Raw genomic sequence first — 22,906 nt, forward strand, 5'->3', positions numbered from 1 at the left:
ATTTTGTCATATTTTATTTACTTCATTGTATCCGAAGATAAATTTATAAATATAAGATTTTAAGTTAACATGGTTATTTTTATTACTAACAATATTTAAAACGGGATTTTTACAATGTTTTTTATTTTTATTTGGTGGAGCTTGATATTTCGACATTATCTACGAATGTCTTGTTCACGAGACTGACTGAATTTATAAATATTTTCGAATTAATATGTTTTTTATACACTTCCTTGAAAAGTAAGTAATTACTCCAAATTTTTATTATTATTATAAAAAAATTGCATATGCTACTATATCCAAAGAGCCGTATGTAAATATTTTTTACTTTATGGTAGAGCACAAAAACTATAACTCATATAAGGTGTCTTAGTGTATAAAATTCATAAATAAATTACAAAAGAATTCTTTGCACTTTTAAACTGGTACTATTCAATACAACTTTTTTTTATAACTGAAAATAATTTTATGTTACGACTTTTGACTTAAAATCTTTTCACCTACTAGAGATTCTCAATTACTTTTTCGTATAATAATATGTATTGCGATTAACAAAATACGTCAATAAGAAAACTACAAGCTTATCTAAGATATCGTTATCTCCCGGATTGTAGTGGGATGAGATGTTCCTAAACATGTGGTGCACCACGTGGGTCTAAGACAAAAAACTAATCGACGCTTTCAACTTATATCCACACATTCTTTTAAGCAGACTAAACCTTATTTGTATACGTTTAAGGTTAATAACATATTTTAACGATAATCTATTAGTACCTTTAGGGATTATGTTCTTACCTTGTGGGAGACTCCGATGTGACAGTCGAAAGGTTAGCATTATGCGCAACATATTGAAATTGTTGTTTTGGAGTAAAATGTGTTATTTGTGACAGAGTTATAATATTTTGTTTTTATGTTGACCACCACGCTGAGAAGACAAGAATATAAAAATAGTAAACGATTTTTTTTTAATCGAATTAAGTTAAACACATTTACTCAACGTCAATGACTATTGAGATACTGTATTTATTTATAGATAAAAGTTTATAAGACAAAATACTTATAGCTAGCATCAGTAAACCATCCAGGTTTTTAATAAATCCTAATATAGAGTTAAATCTAGGTTCGTTATCTACAAAACATTAATGCCAGTTAAACATGGGTATAAATTTTCATAACTTACTTAAAAAGTATAATTTTAGTTTTGAGGAGTAATATGGTCCCGTACATCAGTGGGTAATTCATTAACTAGGCGAGGAACTAGGTATTCGTACTCTAAACAATCACTTCAAGATATATAATATCAATCGGAATAAAATGGTCATATCGTTTTTATTTCTTTTGTTTTTCTGTTATTATTTTATTTTACCATCAAGAGCTCAATAACACAATTTGTTTAAGTAACAATTCTAAAAATAATTAAATTGAAATAATGGAGAAAATCGAAATTTCTATTAAGCAAGGAGAATCACTCAAACCCATAATAAGTGTCATCGAAACCGTTTATGGAAGTCACTGTCTTGGATATAATTTACAAGAGGGATCTTTTCAGGATTTACATGAACTTCACATGTGTCTCAACAATAGTGTTAATTTGAAGCAAGTAAAACCACGAAGCGCAGCTTCGTATGTAATCATTTTATTTATTAAAACCTTCTTCGAAACGCGCTGATATAAGTTTTAAGATTATTGATTTAATAGTTTTTTTTAGTGAGAAATTACAAAAAATCGTCCCTTAATCTATTTATATAGATTGATAAACGAATGTTAATAACAGGTAAATCTGGCTTTTACCCGTGCGAAGTACGTGGAGAGGTAGCGAATTACTTAAATTAGTAATTATGAACATTAATTAAAATTGTTTTGCTAAATCATTATTTTCCATACGTTACAAATAAACTTTAGTTTAGGTATAGGTTTTCTCTTAAATAATTACATATTTATTTTAGTATTTAGATTAATCAATTCTGTATTCCAAGGAGAAAATAAGGTTACGGAGCAAACTTTATAAGTAAAATCAATTAGTCTTATTCTTGAGAATAAGCCTGTTTTCTTGTTGAGTAAAAGTTTAATCCAGTGCGTAATAAAGGCGGTTATAAACATATATAAGTATTCCGACAAATGCAAACAAAATCAATATCGATGGGGGTTTTTACTCAAGAAGTGTTTTGTAGTTCAAATCTATTAAATAATACAAAATGAATTATTAACATAATATTTGTACTGACATACAAAATTAAATATCCACTTGAATCACGCAAACTGAGATGCTGAACTAATGACGCTGGTACTAATTTAACTTCATTTTATTTTTTATGTAGGTATATTTTGACTAAACTATACAAATAAGGGTCGAACTACTACGTCCTGAATACGAGAGAATATTTTTTTATAAATGAATATTAATTATTTATACGTAAACATTGGATATAGTAGTAACGTAGTTTCTAATATAAATTTTCAATTATAATACAATTTCATAAATCAATTGTACTCTGGAAGAAATAAATGAATTTAACTCTTAATAGATTACAAGCCAATATGTTTTTTTGAAGTTTCATAATATTTGCTCAGAATCGAAACGCCATGAATCAATCAAAAGTAATCTGGGCTTAATTTATAGTCATTTAATATAATATTAAAGCAATCGATTTTACTGTATAAGAAAAAAACCTGGATTTAATTTGGGCTATATACAAAATGTAAATGTATTTTAAATACATAAAACACATTCAAATTGCAAGGTAGCCAAGCAAAGAGGACATAAAACGTGCATTTTGTATGTTTACTGATATTATCAATTCGAAAATAATAATATTATAATATTATCAATTCTTTATTTATTTGTTACTTAATCGATCATCATATTTTTTTATTGTCAGGACATACACACACACAACAGTCACTCCCCCCTTCCCCCTCCTTTACACGAGGATCACATATACAGCTATGTTACTTTTAGAATTCATTTGTTTTCATAACATACATTAAATCAGCTACACCGGTTTATTTACTTAGATCTCATATTACTTAATAATAAACCCGTAATTTATACCTTCTGTATATATAACTCAATGTAAGAAAAAATAAAAACTGTTTATTATGAAATTTCGAGAAAAAACGCTCATTACTCAATTAATGGCTTCTGAATCATTGTCTACTTTAACATGTTCTCAATATATGGGTTTACTTTAAAATATTCTAGCCTAGTTTTTAATAAAAACACATTCGTAGCACTTTCTAGAAACACCAATAATAATAAAATAAAAGGCATGTAACTGGTACCGACACTCCAGTTTTCCACTTCAGCATATTTTATTGTTACACGGCTTAAGCCGCATCCATTTAAACGATTTCAGTGCATTAAACTCCCGGTAATTCCTGCTGTGCGCACGCGCCGAGGGGAGTTCAAAAATAGACCCACACACGGATTCCTGTGTTCAGATTACGGAGTTAACTGTTAGAGGTATGGGTTTTCTTTTGTAACGAAAGATGTCTGAAGTTTTGTTTAATGATTTGTATGGAATTAAGACTTTCTAAAGGATAATATCTATAAAATGTTGTGCTCATAGAGATCAGTACTTTATTAGAATAATGTAAATCAAGGCAGTGTTCTTACTGACCGACCAACAACGCACAGCTTAAACTATTTTGTATACAAACTTGCAGTTTCAAACTTAGAAAATACAAAAAGCATTTTGCGAGAATATCATTGTCTTCAACTTTCAAGGGTAGAATCGATCCGTTAAGAGTCATACTCTCTAGCACACCAACACAAATAAATGGCGTCACTTGCATTTTTGGAAATAAATAATATAATTAACTAGTTAAATATATGTTTTTTATTTTTTTATATCAGACGAAGTCGTTTTGGTTGTATCTACGAGCAAATAAAATCTTTTTCATATTCATATGTACGTTAATGAAGATTTAATTAAAATTATTTAAATGTTATTCTTATTGAGTTAAATAAAACTCTGATTCCGTGTTTCAATTTTTGATTTTATGATATATGATACATGATACAAAGTCGCTTTCTGCTTCTGTCTGTATCTCAGAATTTTCTTCTTAACGAACTTCGATACAATTTTTACTAATAGAAAGAGCAATAAACGAGGAAGTTTGTTTGTGTAATTTGTATATAATTGGTTATAGAAAATTGGAGTTATTAAAAATACCCACAAAAAAGTTTAAAACAGCACGTATCTGTAATGTAAAGGTAATGTACACTCATGATAAGTATTTTTATTTATTACAAATAAGTTAATCTTAATTTTCAAAGCTATTGTCTCGAATTTATTACTAAAATTTAATCAGATACATATGCTAGTTATCTTGGGCATTTAATATAGATTAAAATTATCTATTACATTTGAATTCAAATGTATACTTTAGACGATAACTTATATTATCTTAGAGATACTTTTGATAAAAATCGTTACGAAATTAAAATTATTCTCTGCGAAACAGAAGGTCGGATAACAGGCCGTAACAAAAAAAAAATGAGCACGGTTGTCAATATTATCCAAATTTAAATTTATAAGCCGTATTATTTTATCTATATGTAACAATCAAAATACAACTTAAACCATTTTTTTATATTATTAATATTTTAATACATACTATTTATACCTAGTAATAAATAAATAAACATACCTATACAATATTATCTTAATTATTGCATACGTGCGAAGTCGGAGCAGTTCGCTTGTTGAATATAAATAAGTATATAATTTCTTATTTCAAAAGACAATAAATTATTTATTTAAGCTATAAGGTTTTGAATTAAAAACGAATAAACAAAGACAGACATTTAGAAGTTAATTTAAAATATAAAAATAATAATACGTTTTCTTGTTACGAATAAATACGTTAACGCTTTATTAAGGGACAAATTGTAGCTTCCCATTAATTCGGCCTTTAAAGACTAAATGTCATTTTAGTTTGACAGATTTATTATGAGAGTAATACAAGACAGTATTGATATAGTCTAAAGTCAAATTAATAATTAAAGATATTGGTGGAATATCATTAATAATATAGTATTTATTGATAAAACAATCTACAGTTACCGTCGTAAGGTAACTACCGTTAGGATTTTTTTTATAAAATATTTCGGCTAACTTGTAAATGGGCTATGTTTTTTATGGTATAGATGGCAAACGGGAAAGTGACTACCCATGGACATCTGCAACATCAGGGGGCTTGCAGATGCGTTGCCGGCCTTTAAGAAAAATCTGATGGAAGGTGGTCACCACCGCCCATATATATTAGGCGCCGTAAGAGATATTATTATAGAGCCGAGATGGCCCAGTGGTTAGAACGCTTGCATCTTAACCGATGATTTCGGGTTCAAACCCAGTCAGACACCACTGAATTTTCATATGCTTAATTTGTGTTTATAATTCATCTCGGCGGTGAAGGAAAACATCTTGAGGAAACCTGCATGTGTCTAATTTTAACGAAATTCTGCCATTTGTGTATTCCACCAAACCGCATTGGAGCAGCCTGGTGGAATATGCTCCAAACCTTCTCCTCAAAGGGAGAGGAGGCCTTAGCCCAGCAGTGGGAAAATTTACAGGCTGCTAATGTAAAAAAAATGTAATGGAAGAAATATAAGCCATCGTTTAAATCGCCAATACGTAGCCAGCCTTGGAAACTAAGACTACATCCTACATCCCTTGTGCTGTTTGGCAGTATAATAAGTGATGAGTGCTTACCATGAAGGACTCGCCCAAAGTCCTTTCACTGCGTATTTCGTTATTTATTTAATTAGGAAGATTATTTTCATTTGGATTTACTTATTAATCGTGCAAAATTAACAAGCGTGAAAATGAAATAAAAATATGTTTAAATAAGATAACATCTAACCTTTGGAGCGGTATTGGTACCGACCTGGTAAGTTACCAGTTGTCTTTATAGTACTCGAGTCTGGGGACGCCTCGCTCTTCCATAACACTTCATACTTTTGAAAATTATGGATACACATAATCTAAGAAAGAGCACTCAATAACTTTAAGAGATGGTTAAAATTAAACACTAGAAAATAAAATTAAATGTGAGTGTCAAATCAATAAATATGTTATATAAGGGCTTTAGTTTCTTCTTATTTTATGCTACATTAAGCTCATAAAAATATAACAAAAAAATATTTTTATTCATCCCTTTTCAAAATAATGAACATGAAGAAAATGTTCATTTTGGCAAAATTCTAAATTCAATCTTACTTAAGGAAAAGAGTTTCGAAACCTTTTCATCGATGGCGATTCACAAAATACAATACCTTTTCCCAACTCCCTGCTCTATCAATCGATAAAAAAATACTCTACGTAATATTAGAGAAAAACAAACATAGCAGCGAACAACCACGACAATGACCTTTAATATCGACGAATTTGAATAGGAATATACAACCTACCTATTAATAAAGACACTTACACTGGCATTTAAAGTGAGTGTTACATCAAAGCGTTACAAAAATATGAAAGTATTGCTTTTTCTTACACGTCAACAACCGAAGGTGAATCTCAACATTAATTAGCATTTAAGTAGCTTTATATTTTGAAAATAATTACATATCACAGTATAACTTATTATTTGTAGTAATAATGTCTTAATAATAAGTAGTTGCTGCAAGATATTATTGAGACGGCAAAATTAGATCTTTTTATTTACTTAGGATACTTTCTACTACTTTAAAAAAATACTAAAGGTACTACACATATTTATTGAACTTAAACAGTTATTAAAATTTTAAAATAACATAGTATTAAGTAACGTTTTTAATTTAGACATTACAAATCAAAAGCAAAGGCTAAAATAAAAAAAAAAATAGTGATATACGAAGGACACCTTAACGAGAAGGGATTTGTTCTGAATATTTTTTTTTTAATTTGTTTCTACTTCAATGCATCTATATAGATAGACAAAGAAAATTACTTGTAACATAGAATTATTTTAAAATGGCCTATCAAGTGAAACTCGATAAAACAAAGTATTTATGTGATAGCCTTAGTAATTATTTACGTTATGATGGCAGCTAGTTATCTCTCCTTGGATTGAAAAATTCGCTGGACTAATAAAAAGTGTTTATTATTATTTTGCAATGGAAGTAAATTTTATATCATTTAAACATTCACTATATTCAAACTCAAACTCAAACTCAAACTCAAATTCCTTTATTCAATATAGAAGTATTACACTTTCTTATTGATTGTCAAGTTAAACACTACCACCGGTTCGGAAAAGAAAACACCCTGACCTGAGAAGAACCGGCGAAAGAAACTCAGCGGGACTTTTTTTTTTTTTTACGTCAAATTAATTATATACATAATTATATATGAGTAGAAACAGCCAGGAGGCGATCGTTTCATTCCCAAGGTGTGCTATCAAACATAAACTCACTAATTGTATAGTAACCTTTCGCACACAAGCGTTCCTTAACAATTTTTTTAAATTTCGCAACAGAAGCATTTTGAACGCTTTCTGGGATCCTGTTGTAGAAGCGTATACATTGCCCCACAAAAGAGTTACTGACTCTATGCAGTCGAGTAACAGGAGTAACAAGATTGTGTTTGTTCCTTGTACCAACGTTATGAGAATCACATTTTCTCATAAAAACATTAATATTTTTCCGTACATACAAAACATTACAGAATATATATTGAGAAGCAACAGTCAATATCTTAATTTCTTTAAATTTATACCTCAAAGATTCCTTGGCTCCCAGGTTATATATATTCTTCTAAACATAAAACTTTCCTCATAAGTACTTGAAATATCTATTCTAATACGTTTTCAGCATCAAAAGGAAGCATTTTTCAAAAGTAAATTATTTGTATTAACGATAAGAGTTCTTTTTCAATCACGTATTTCATGATGCCCTTATGAAGTTTAAATAACCATGTTTGGAAAAGAGACTTTAAAGTTGATAAGATAAGATCTCTTTTAGTTTGGAGCAATGTTATGAAATCTATCGTGGGTGTTTAATGGCAACACTGAGGCTTGGGGACAGCTGTCGCTCCCTCGGGCACGGCTGAGGGTTTTGTTTACAGCACACTCTAATGACGAGGCTTTTGGTACTGATTTTTTTCTCTTTAATTGATGTATTTGCTATTTTCATTATTTAAGAATCTCAATCACTGTAACGGCTTATAAAAGAGTTTGGTTAAAGTATTTGAATTATATAATAAACTATAAAATTATAAAAAAAATATGCATGCGTCCTCTACATCATTATTGTTTCCGATGACACCATCAATTTGCTTTTATTGCTGATTTATTATTATGTTTATCTACGCCATAGGTATATTCACCTTATCTGGCAACTGCCCAACAAGCAACGTCAAAATTAATGATCAGAATTGCATCGGCAGTTGCTTTCAAAAGTTAGTGCTCACTTATAACTATTCATAATTATCTACAATTTATGGATAATGGCATTTGTTTCGCATATTTAATTCTTTAATGACATTTTATCGGCGTTTGCCGCCCGGTAAAGCATACGCCCAAGCTGAAGAAAGCTCTGTAGGGCGGGCGAGTTCTTAAACGGCAGCGCCACTGGTGACCGTTTCGAGAAGTTCTCGTCTCGTGGCCATTGGCCGGTTTACGTGACGTCACTCCTCATCCGACCAATGGGGGGGATTGCTCTGTTGCCCGGCCGCAGTCCTAGTCGCCGCGCCTTCGTATGAGCCGTGTGTCGCTGTCGTCCTCCGCCCCCGCGCCCCGCATTCGTTTTGCCCGCATTCTAGTCGTGGGTGTCGCGCCGTGCAGTCCTCGCGTGTGCCGCTGAACTTAGTGCGCCTGTTGTGAGTGCTTTAGTTCCCGCTCAAGTGTCAGTGTGACGGAGAAATCAGATTTCTGCCACGGAGGATGTTAACAGCGTACGGTAAGTGATGCAAAACAAGTCATTGGACGCTTATCTTGCAGCGGCGCCACGTGAACGCACTCTATTTATAAAATGTAAACATGCCGCTAATTTGATTTGAGACGATATTGCGGTATCGGTGGTCAGGAGCGAGAGTACGCAATACACTTAGATCCACTTAGTCATTGGCTATAAAGATTGCGGAGGTCCCGATTGCCAAGTTCCTGTGAAACGGTAGTGTCGCGTAATTAAGAATAAATTAGTCGAGTGCAAGGAGTTGATAGTAGTACTGCATGTGTAGGTAATTATTTCGGAGCGCGTATCTGACAGTAGCGTTGTTAGGTTCGGCTGGCGACAGCTTGATAACGTGACCTTGAGGCAATGTTCCGAATGCCGGCCGGCGCTGGAGGCACGAGCTCTCGGAAAATGTTCAGACAAACAGCGTTAAGATATATCTTAATACAATGATAATATTTTTTTTCTCAATTGGAGTCTAATAAGATTATTTCAAACATTTTTTTTTTCTTATCAGATATTTATATATATTTTTATTTGTATTCAAGGCAAAGATCTAAAACAGAAAGATCTGGAAACAAAAAACAGATATTCACTGCAATTTAAATAATCAAAAACAACTTTAATTATACAATTAAATGACTAATACAATGTAATGAGTAATTTATAAGATACGTGTTCCCGTTGTTTTAGAGTTATATTGAACATATTTTCTGAGGAAATTCTAATACTTAATTATTCCACACTGCACTTACCAGGAAAATAATTATATTATTTAAATAAATTGTTTCGTAAATACTTAAAGCGAAAAGTGTATTGCGACGTTCGTCCTACTCTACTAGCCACATTCAGTTGGTAATATAGGTTGCAGATTTGTAATGTGTCAGTCAAGTCTGTCCGGTTAGGTCACCTCGATACGGTCAGGTTCGAGGCATTCTGCCCTTCTCGATACACTTATCTTAACATGTTTTTTTTTTCAGAAATTATAACCTTATTTCTATTCATTAAAAAAAAAAACATAAAACCTTTTAATTAATTCATAATGAAGTAATATAATTGTAATGATTTTTATAAAACTAAGCATTTGTTTGTTGATCGTGACCTTCAAGACTCGTTTTAACTTACAAAACTGAAAGCAAAAACAAAACTGTACAAAAATTAAGAAGATTTGGGATTCTCATTCGCACTTACTCACACACGTATCTTTGAAAAAGCGGTTGGTGTATGAGTCGCGAATGTTTTCTCCGTCGGTCGTAATGATGTGGGCGTGGGTGTGAGCGAGATAGAGTTAATTCGCATCGAACGAACAAACCGGCCATGCGAGATGCTCAGTCGTATCATAAATATTAATCAGGCGCTGGTGTCAACAGCCACCGCGTAACGTGATACCACTGCGATCCGTTGCTCGCCTGGTACTCGTGTAGCAGCCAGACAACTATACTATACTATAACGTGATAATTATCAGTAATATAAATATTTAATTATTATATATAAAATAATACCAAGATTCATATAACATAATGTGAGGAAATTGATCATGCACATGGAAGACGTTTAATATACGATATTATTTTGACTTCAGTTTCAACATACAATATAAATTGAACTGAATGTCACTCTAGTTGAAAACAAACAATTAAATTTAGATAATAAATTATTTATCATATGCACATCCGTTTGCGCTCACGCATTCAGCCATGACCTGCCCTACAACTGTGAATGTAAATACTCCATGTAATATAATGAATTTCTTTTTAAGCTATAAACATTTATACAGTATTAGTAAAAGATTAATAGCTACGTTACATAATGAATGCAGTTAGTTATATATGAAGTGCTACGGAGTCTTCAGCAATTGATGGTACTTGTGTTAGCGTTTATTGTAGGGAAGTATTCGCTTCAATTAGGTTTATATGTGGAATCCGGTGGCAACTAGTATGACAAATGGTTCTGTAACCAACCTATTAACAAATTACGAAGCATATTTTCTTAATCAAGTTATAACCGAACCTCGATAAACGAAACGATGTAAATTAAACAAACATCTTAGCCACAACCAAGCTTGAAAATAATAACATATATACTAAAAGGACTGAAAAATAAAATACAACTAGGCCTTTTTGTTCATGGAGTGATCCGATGATGTATTTCTGACTGATTTTGGTCTCGCTATTCTCCAAGGGGTTTAACCAAATGCCCAGGAGATATAGCAAGTGTATACCCAAATGCAGTTGCACCCTTTATTCCGTCACTTCTATGAAGCCCGATGTGTCATGAGTGAGTTCAGGCGCGGAATCAGCGGCTCTACGTGCTCTCCAAGACGCGAGAGTGTAGACACTACCTACTCTAATCAACGCGCTGACAATTTATTGACAGAAGAACGCAGACTTATTATTTTATTAATACAAAACATTCGCGCAGAATAATTATGTATTCACAAAAAATCGTGAAACGAGTTACATAAAAGAACGAATATTAAATATCTTATATATTAGATAGACAAAATTATAATTCAACAGAAAAATTCTTAATCCATGTACGATAGTCATTTTTTATTATTCATAACGTGATTTTTGTTGTCGTAGGTAAACCAGAAAATTGCCAATATTGTTATATCTATAACACTATTTAATTTGCTTGATTACAATTTATTATTCAACAATGTCATTTGTAATAAAAAAGGTTAGGTATAATCTCGCAATCTTAAAATCTTACAAGCTTTTAAACCAGTTTAAAAGCAAAGGTTTAAGACAATAAAGGTTTAATTGCGCAGGTTCTTGCAGAAAATGCGACTTGATTATTTATTTTGAATAATAAAGAAAAAGCTGAGAGAAAACAGGTTTGAGAGATCGTAGGAATTGTGATAGTAGTATGATTTTTCAAGAAATAAATATCGGAAAAATAATGCATTTTTATAAACTTGTATGAAATATGGCAACGATCGGTTAGCATTGAACAATTTCATGAACGCAAAAAGAAAGAAATGTATTTTATATTACACGCTAGCAAAACATGTTGAGCAAAGACAAGATCAAGAGTCGCGGTTTGCTTTTTTCCCCGCTGCGTGTGAGCACATCTGTGATGTTTTTGCTCCTGTGTGTGTATTGTGTAGACGCTTTTTTGCGCCAGTGCGAGTTTGACTTCGTGGGTTCTTCAAGACGTGCGTGTTCAAATGTTTTACTTTTTTTTGCGTTCGATATTATTGTACGGATTACTGCCTACAATATACCTTTCTATGTTCATTATTTAAAATTAATATTATTTAATTAATTTTTTAGTGTTTCAGTGTAAAACAATAAAATATTCATATTAATATATTCAAAATTATTCCTATTTAGCATTTTTAAGCGTGTTATGTAAGATAATTAAATTCATAATTATGTTATCTGTTGTTTAAAATATGTAGCTACATGTCTTATGGAAATTTACCAAATATTCAAACTATGTGACTGCACCGAATAATGGACTGATAATACATACAAAAAGTACAGGAAAAAGCGTGTTAGTATTCATTTCAAATAAGGAAGAGTTAAAATTTAGCGACATTCGATTTGCAACTTTATTTGTGAGGGAGAAAGGTATAAATTGTTTGATAAGGTGATAAGAGTTGTGTCGTATTTTATTCGAGGCAGTCGTTATAGCAGTCACGAGTTATTGCGTAAGTACGGGAGGCTCGAACAATCTCATAGTGTTCACGTGGAATACTTAAACATTTTTGCACATTAACTCCGTATATTTATCACCTCCTGATTTCGCCTTCCGTTTGTCATTTGTCTAGATTCATTGACAATTTGTGTACACGAAAACATTCATTCACAAATTTGTCTGTATAGAGTAACATATATTATAGACTTATATTTACAAACGTTCTTGTAAGAAATACAAAGTAACTACGTATGCAATATGTACAATATTATAATTAAACACAATTACTTACTAACTAATGTCTCTATATAGCTTATTTTTAACGCGACACATTAGTATATGACTATGTAATGTATTGGCTATCGAACGGATAGGTTAGTTTAAGTTAAGGGATTGCAGCGCCAAACCCTTAGTGCCTCTATACATTATGAAACACATGTATCTATGTCTTACAGTTTAAGTTGTGTATGCATTTATAGTTGTAAGTTAAATCTCTCAGTCATTTGACTGAGTATAGCGCTGATGTTATATTTATTCTACTTTTATATTATTTTATCTAAAGGGTCGAGCTTGAAGTAGACAATTAAATAACATTATTTAATACTAATAATATGTTTTGCATATACATAATTTTTTTTTAAATATAACCTGTGTAATGACTACTGTTTTACCATAATATAATTAAAAAAAAAAAGTGTTCAAACTGATAAAAACATCGCAAAATAGTTTTTATCCGTCCATACAATGCTAATACAACATAATACATACATACAATGCTAATATTATATGTTAATTAAAATATATCTAAAACTATTAGTCTAGAGAAGAGGATAAATAAATTGAGTATAATAATCAATTGAGTCTCAAAAACGCATATTCGTTCCAACTAACTTATTATAAATATTTTTTTTTTTTTATATATGTATGATAGTTTTTGTGTAAATCCAGAAAAACAGCTCTTTACAACAAGAAGTACTTATTATTCCTTTCGTATATTATCTATATTTATTATGTAAATATCTTTTTAGTTATTGAATCATAAAAGCAAATTATCCTTCACGCCTCAAACTTTGTTGTTTTTGCTGATTATTTATAATGATAATCGATTATAAATTACGCTCTTACGTTGATAGTTTTATAGATAAGATATACCGTTAGGTATATTTGTTATCTGTTGTATTATTTTTTACTTATACCGTAAAAATTATTATCAATTATCTAATACTATTTTATTTTTATTACATTTGGTTCTCAAATATAAGAATCGTTATATTTTATTGCTTCAAAATTGTTTAGTTTATAGTTTGTAGAAGTTATTTATCAAACGTAAAGTAAATAATATTTATCAATCAAATTTGCTATTGTAACATTGTTTATAAGATATTACTTTGATAGATGCTCTGAGAATTCAAAATATTCCTTACACGACGATGTCTCGAAGCATTGTAATAGATACGCTGAGTGATGGATGAGCTCTTATCAACATTGATAACCTTCTGCTGTTGTCTTCCCTCCCACCTCCGTCCGCACTCCTCTGCGAATTATTAAAACCTGCAGCGATTTTATACGAAACAACGCATGAACATTATTTTATTCAATAAACGTATATAATATTGTCAAATAAAATAAATTATTGATTATAAGCATTCATTTTGAAGTAATACACTTGTGTCCGTTGACAGTTTTTTTTTTTAATTAGCACACGACTATTCAGAATAATTCATAAAGTATTAATTAAATTTCACAGACGGTGTCGTTTTGTACACTTTTTAATGCGAACTGTCAAAAAAATACTTGTACTTCGTTACAATTATTTCACATACAAACTCAGACACCTTGACCCATGACCGCCAGTAGTATAATGCGACTTTAACGAACGTACCGCGTTTATTTCATCTATTCATTAGTGAACTTGTCTTATCGCACGCCGCGGCTAATGGGCTATGGTTGCATATATCAAATATTGAATGTTTTACTATCGCATTACGTCATCCAGTAGCTAACACGACGCGTCCACACACTTGCTGTATCAATGTGACATAATACAATAAATTCATCGAATATAGACGCATCATTACATAGAAAATATTTATTACATTTTCCACATTTAGGATTTTAATAGTAATAATAGGTAAATTAATTGTTTTATTATTATTATTTAAAAAATATGACTTAAAATATTAATTTAAATACATTTTTAGGAATTTACCTACATGTACTTATAACTAAGGTGCATGTTTGTACGATTCATAAATTAAAACCACATAATATTTCCCTTAAAATATTAAAATAATTAAATGAGACTTTAAAATAATTCTATTCGGAAAACAATTTTTTTCCTAGTCAACTTATTCTTATACCATTGACCGAAACACATGAATTTCCTTTTCAAAAATTATATAAAACATAAACAACATTATTGATTCAAGACATTAAATATTTAAATAGTTTTTACAAGTCAGTCTGGTTTTCGAACGATGAATGAAACTTCGGTTGTTTTCGGTTCACGTCGTGCGTTTCCGTTCCAAGGTCGAGGGAGGGTGACCCCTTTTCCACGGGGATCGATGGGCGCCCCAAAAAACCCCTGAAAGTTAGCTGTTCAGTGTTCTTGCGATTTCAATGTCAAGTCTTATACAGTTGATACGCCGTATTGCCTGTTGCCTTAACTCACTAACATTATCGATGTTATACCTATGTTGGACAATAAATTTGTAATTTCTCTTCTCCAACATTTTACATTGGCGTTTCAGGCTTTACAGGCTTTCATGGTATTGTAGTTTTTAATATAAGTCTCGTAGAACTCAATCTGTTTGTTTTTTTTATCAATAATCATATTTTTATAGCCAAAATGCCTGACCCCAAAAACCCAGACATCTCACCTGAAGATCGGGTTCAAGCGTATGCGAGCACCATTGTGGGTTTTTTTAATGTGCTTAATTTTGTATTTAAATCATATCGTGCTTGGCGGTGAAGAAAACATAGGAAGAAAACTAGGGTCGAATAAAAATCAGACACGTATAGCCACCAACGCGCATTTCAGAAGCATGATGCTGCATTCCTTTTCCTCAAGATGACAGATGGCCATTGCCCAGCAGCGAGGTATTTCAAAGATAATCATATAATCAGATCAAATTATTGCGTTTGAGTTTTATTTAACGTAATTTAATGAAAACCCTGGCAATGATATTATTACAAATTATCAATTACGTTTATCTTTTTATAATCTTATCCCAGAACGCACCTTCATTTAATTGTACATAATGATACTTAATTATATAAATGTATAATAATGATGATTACTGAATTAAGAGAATTTCTATTTGTTTTAATTCGAACACTCATTCAAAATGAAATTGAAATCAAAATATTATTATTATGAATTTGAAAATCGAATACGAAAACAAAATTCCCATAGTCAGGCAAAGGTTTCGCGGATTCTTCTAAGAGCAGAGGTTATTAAAATACGTTATATTTCTTCACTGACGAAAATTATTTAAATGGAAACACAGCTTTTAACACTCGCAATATCTGAGCTAAAAATTATAATCATTATATCCGGTTTTATTTAAATTAAAATTTATTAAAAAAGAAAGCTTTTGAATAAAATAAAGTATACTAGATTGTCACCAGAGCCACGCCACATATTTCCAAAAATCTCGCTCAATTGACTGCATGAAACTGGTTCGAAAAGTTTCAAGATTTGGCTCAGACAGGTAGGTACTGTTAAATAAAAGCTATTCTAAATAAATTATACTTTAAAAAGCTTACCTTTTTAAAGAAGAGCATATCTTTGGTCGTCATTTTGAATAAATTACAAAATCTAGTATTCAAATGCATTGATTTGACACTAACGTCAAAAGTTTGTGCAAAATATCCGCTCAGATGCGTGGTTCTGGTTCGAAATTTAATATTTTAAATACAAATACTAACAAGTGAGATTTAAATAAGAGCTTGTAATAAAAACAGGACGCTTGGTATTATGTTGTTTTCTAACGTTATTGAGCAATAACTTACATACATAAGTACCTATTCGATCGATATTTGTGAAATTTATTTAAAAAATATCACGTGTTAATAATAATAATACGTGTCCTTACATTTGAAAATTCAAGAGCAATACGCCTTCTCCCACGGTGGTGTGTATTTATAGAGAATTATATTGGAAACAGAGAATGTAACGACGCTATATTATTCAAATAACACCTTCATAATATGAGAATTAAGAACTTTATACGAATCACTTATATGAAGTTTTAAAACTGCCTACTATACGTTATTTTAATTTTCTATTTGATATGTGCGATTGATTTGAAGAGTACGAGTTGTGTGTAATAAATCATAAGTATTATTTAATGGAAAATAACAAGAAATTATCTTATAAGGGTTTGAAGAAAAAAATTAAGTATAAAATACCTAAGGAAAGGTACCAATTACTTATGAAAATTATTCTTAATACCTAAATATTTATGCTCAATAAAGGCTTTTTATTTCGTATAATGAAAAACGAATGAGAAGTTATTTAAAAATAAAATAATAAATTTTAATCTTTAATTATTGTTTATATTTATTTGTATTGAAAGTTGTTTCGATAACATTCTTAAATGTAAAAGTCTACTCAAGCAAAGTCGAAGGTAGAGGCTGTTTTAAATTTAAAAAAGTAGTATATAGAGACCTGACAGCATATTATCTGGCGGTTTTTTATCTGTGTACATTATCATCGTCCTACTATAATCATAATATCGTGACATATCACTCGATTATCGGATACGAACCTCAGTATTAGGTGGCCCAGAGTGACGCCATTCGAAGATAAAAAAATGTCAATTTAAAGATAGAAACATATCCGAATAAAGCACTTTGCAAAATATTTTTTTTATAAAATAATCAGCGTATTAATCAGATACGATATGACGTTTTTTTTTTAAAACGATATCAAAGTATATCATCAGGCTATTTAAGTTTCCTAAATTTAATGTAGAGATTGGACGATCTCGGCTTTTGTAATTGAATTGTTTAAAACTTTTGATAAATGTCAAAACTGAGATTGCCTTTATAAATTAATCAGCATACATTGTGTTCGAAGTCTTATCTGATCTTGTAATAGAGTTTTGAAATCTAATACACCTAAATAATATTTGTCAAAGAACTTAACTTTGTTAAAATTTTAAAGTTAATGTAATTATTTGCCTAAAAATAATAAGATTCGGGAGTTATATATTGACTCAAAAACAAGCTACAAATATAAAGATTATTTCAACATTAAATTTATTCAGTTTCCATGTATTGTATATATAAAAAAAAAAAACGAAATTAAAAAATAACAAAATAAAAAACATTACCCAATCACAACCCTATTAATCATAATATATAGAGATACCACACATTGAATCTTTAGATAAACTCTATTTCATTAGAAAATTGATAAGTAATTATGTTAACATTAGCATAAGATACACAAACGCACACATTCTTAAATGATAATTAACGTTATTAAATAATAATCAATTTAGTTATTAAATGATTATTGCTTACTCATATATTATGCATTGAACTGCTATTTGTCTTATAGTAAATAATTCTTTATGGAATTTTACGGATGGTAGAGCTTTAGACAGACCCGTCTTTTTCCTTAAACTAAAATATGCACGAGGATTTACTAAAATTGAATAGGGTGCAAAATGCCTTATCACTAAAGCGACTCTTCCAAACAAAGCTTGGGTTAAAAATTATTAAATTATATTATAGATAAAAAGGGATACAATACTTTTTAAATTACAAATAAAATATACTAACATATTTAATACTTGGTATAAAAAAGCGAAAAATTGCATTTCATCAATTATATATGTTATGTATGTGTTTGATATGAACAAAATCTAAACTTAATTAGTATGTTATTAATTGAGTATTCTTTTATAATTGATATTCAAGGGCAATGCACCTATAGAACGCACTTGTTTTCTGGTTTGAAGGGTAAGCGAGACAGAATAATCACAGAAATGAACGAGGTAAAAGGCACAATTACGGACACTTTAACTTAGAACATGTTTGGTGGACCATTGACGTCGTAATTTCGGACGGTTATTAGTATTATTCTTGACTATCCAGTGTCTTTGCGAAAAAGCCAGCGTAGTGGTAAATTTCGCTTGTAAATCTTATAAAAAAAAAAGTTATACATGGAGGTTATTTTTGTATTATAAATTTTTAAGCTGTAGTCTTTATTTTTTTAACATTTTTGTTAGATAATTAAAAAATAACAACATTAAAAAAAAAACATGCGAAAGGCGATCCTTTCACGATAGTAGCGGTCTATATGGTAAGAAACAGTAGAGGTGATATATGAAGGGCGACTACTAAATAAATCGCTATATTATATTTAAATTTTATAAACTTTTTTAAAGGCAACACTCTTCAAGTTCTTAAAAAGTTATGGAAATATTCTTGCGATAACTAATCGTTGTAGTGAAAGAAAACTGACCTTATATGTCTTTAAAATAACATGAAAGAATTGGCTACAGCCAATTAATACATTCAAGATTGCCAAGTAAATAAAACCGCTTAAAAAATTGCGTCATCGCGATAGAGTGAATGTAGCCGTTGTGTTTTACATTCATAATAAAATATTTTAATTAATTACAATGGTTGAACTTATTTTACAAATTTAATAAATATTTTATACACATTACACATATTTACTTTAGCTATAAATTTACATTTTTCCTATATTATATGTAACAAAACAATTAAATTAAACAAATAAATAATGTTCTTATTGCTTACATGTGTAAAATCTAAAAAAAAATAATGAATATATATTCTTATTCCAAGACGTAATGAACGATAGTAAAATATAATATCAATTTATATGTAAATATATATTTACTAAAAAATGATGTTGTCTACGGTCAAATGCCACATTTCTTTACGATATGCTTGTGTGTATATCTAACAAAAATTTCTTTTCACTATTTATTAATATATATTATCTTTTGTTATAAATACTATGTTTGATGTTAACTTATTAAAATACAATATATAGATATCTAAGATTTTATTAATGTTGCATATCTAAGGCTCATTTAATAGGACACCTGTTTTTATCTGACAGAACCCAATACCTCCGTTTGATAAGTAAATGTCAAGATAACACTGGACTTCCTCATTTGGTATAGTAAGGCGTGTTGCGAAATCAGCACGCTCGTATTGTCTGCCCACTTCCTCGCGTCTCAACCTTGACTGTGACGCAGTCGCCTACTGCGAGCCAAGCATCGTACTTATTTAATTGACTACAAAATAAATAATAATATCATTATTATTAACAGTAACTGTACAAAAAATAAAAATTATACAGTCACTTTGTTTTATATAAAAACGACGTATATTAAAATTAATCGTATACACACCGACATAAAATTTAAAAAGAGGTTTTAATATGACCATTAAACCTTTATTCAAAAATCTTAGTTCAACAGAGCATCAAATTATTTATTTTTTGTTACGAATAAAATTTTTAATGATATACCGTAATTAGTGTGAATATGTGTTGAATAGCTTGTCGAAGGGTTAACTTAATTATTTGAACGTCTGAAAGAACTTGTATAATAATAACTAAATTTGTATTTGCGCTAGAAATTTTAATAAATTTAAACTGAATTTAATGGTACTGTTCTCATATAATGTTATATTCTGAAAATCCTGATGAAATCTAATGAATATTTTTAACAATGCATTCAAGATTCCGAAATGCACTTACAATAAAATACACTTTCCCTTAACCCTTAGTTTCAAAATAAACGAGTCTAGTTGACTAAATTAGGTTTCGACAAATACTAGATTATTTGAGATCAAGGCTATTATTACGTCCTAATTGTCAGTTACATACATTATGTGAATATGCAATCATTAAGAGCTATAAATAAATATATAAAAATAAATTAGTAAAGTAAAAACTAACCGGTACGATGGAGGTTAATTTTGCGAAACGAACAAAAAAAAAAGAATTATTTTATTAAAATTATTCAAATTAAATTCGCTCACATAATCTTATATTCTATATTTAAACGTTACTAACTGTAGGCTGCTAAAAATAAAAAATTCTAAACGAATTTCGGCCACAACGGGTAACCTTAATGACTATCTGTGTGCGCAGGAGATACTATAATTTACAAGTGTGTGAGTCAACACAAATGCACTCTATTCCCTCACTCTTATAGCCCGTTGGGACGGATATCCGAGACAACCGGAGAGTGATCAAGCGCAGGACGTACGGCTTTACGTAATTCCTGAGACACAACATTATAAACAATTTCTTAACTTTTTGCCGACATATATAGATCGACTAACCCAGTAACTTTTTTAACCCAGATTTCGTCCGTCTATATTAATGTTTTATTAATTTAATATGAATACACCTCAACTTTTATTTACACATACAACATATACAAAAAATACGATAACATTCAAGCGATCTCTGCCCACACTGCTGAGATATTTTACTGCTTACTCTACAATAAACACTTTTTTGATTAACGGGAAACAAAATTATGAGCTATTTATTTGAGTAAGGATTAAACAACTTATTTATTCTGAAAAATATACAAAGTCCCTTGATAAGTGTTAGTATTGAACACCATAAACGATAATAATAAGAAAATTTCGGATAACGAAAATTTGGATGAAATATTAATAGTTCACGCTTTCATTTGTAAGTTTAATTAGTTTTGTTAACTTACATTTTATTCAAAATAATTTTTTTTTAATTTTCACAAATGGCTATAACGTAAAGTAACATTGTAATTGTAATTTTCGTTACAACAGCAAAAATGTAAATAAAATCTACTCTAATACTCTGTATAGTAATACATATCCTCTCCATTTCCTTGCGTTATGCAAGTATTAAAATCAAGATAAAATAAGAAAGCTTTTAAAATATAATTACATTCACATTTTATACGGGCAAAGAATTCGGAATGCAAAGAACGGCATAAAAACTGAACCGCGCTTGACGCGTTGGCGCCGACCGTCCACTGCAGATTAGTGTTAATAATCTTAATCATTTTTGTTAATTGGTATAAAGCATCTCGTACTAACAATTGTTGACAATTTTATATCTGGAACAGCTATTTTTAACTTTCATTTATCACTTTATGCGAATACTATTTTAGACTACAGAGTCCTTATTAACAAACCTCAAATTTGAAGGAGAATTTAACTTCAATAATCCTAAATTGCCAAAACCTAATTTTTATACTCTATAAAAATAGAATGATCAATAGATCTATTCATAGAATCTCATCAGAATCTTCATTGGTAATAAAAGTAGATTTGTGTTTAATTTATATTTTGAAATGAAGATATCAAAGTGTTCGTAAAAATCTTGCTCAAATAAGAGTTATTTTGATTTCAAAAAAACAATCACGAATTCTATATATTTTTAACGAAGTTACATAAAATAAAAATCGTTTAATTAATTATATAGCATATAGAGTATATCTCCAATGATTATTAAAAAAAAAACAATTAAGTAAAAACTTTGGATATAATAATAATACGTTGAAAGAAAATAACTCGTAACAGAGATACGTTTGCGTTGCGTAACTGTGAAAGTAAAAAACGTGACACAATATAAAATCAAAAATTCCATATATAACCATGGAATTAAAACTGGTACGTACTTTTCAAAATTAACGAAATCACATTCATATAAAAAAATAGCGTTTAAAAATTAAAACCTTTTACCAATATATCAAATATTAGTCCGTAATTAATAAAATTACGTATATCTGGTATAATATATTATTTTAAACAAACGTATGTTATTTTTTATAGCATTAATATGCAAATTTGTAAGTGATTTTTTATAAATATATTTTAGAGGATATCCTCTTAACTAAATGTCATTTTATCGTATATATTATTAAAATATTTCTTGCGTTTTGTTTTCGTGATTTCACACAAACACTATCAAGAAAGGAGGTTTGTCCAAGGCTGTTGCGAATACGACATAGCATAACAAGCAACGAACTGTAGGCCAGCTTGAACAAATCATTTAAAAAAACAACCACACTAGTGATATTATATTAGATAAGGAGCAATGCAATGCGAAATATAATTATGAGAATTGTTATTGTGGATCATTAAAAAGATCCACAAAAATAGAAAACTAAAATGTTAATTGTAAGTTATTTTTTAAATTTCTAAACGCTTACTTACCTATACTTCTATAGTTATATAGAATAAAAAAACTAACTCTTTTGAGCTAATTAAAAATATTGATATGATTTATTTTTTTAAAAATTCTGTAAATAATAAACCCTTTAAAAAATATAAATTCCGCTTATCTGTTTCAGACATTTCACGACCGAATTCTTTGTCGAATTTCG

The 22,906-nt window shown here is 29.9% G+C and overlaps 1 protein-coding gene across 9 annotated transcripts in view; it reads left to right on the plus strand.

Annotated features, from left to right (window-relative positions):
- The window catches only part of LOC125066599 (myocyte-specific enhancer factor 2), a 151,599-nt gene that overhangs the window by 79,294 nt on the left and 49,399 nt on the right, over positions 1–22,906 (plus strand). For 2 of the 9 annotated variants that reach the window (XM_047675386.1, XM_047675303.1), the window contains exon 1: positions 8,667–8,884. The exons of the other annotated variants lie outside the window; for them this stretch is intronic. The gene's annotated coding sequence lies outside the window, so the exon portion shown is untranslated. Of the gene's footprint in view, positions 1–8,666; positions 8,885–22,906 lie in introns of those variants that run through there. 9 annotated transcript variants of the gene reach the window in all.

This window comes from Vanessa atalanta, chromosome 1 (genome assembly GCF_905147765.1).
Source record: "Vanessa atalanta chromosome 1, ilVanAtal1.2, whole genome shotgun sequence".
Lineage (NCBI taxonomy): Eukaryota > Metazoa > Arthropoda > Insecta > Lepidoptera > Nymphalidae > Vanessa > Vanessa atalanta.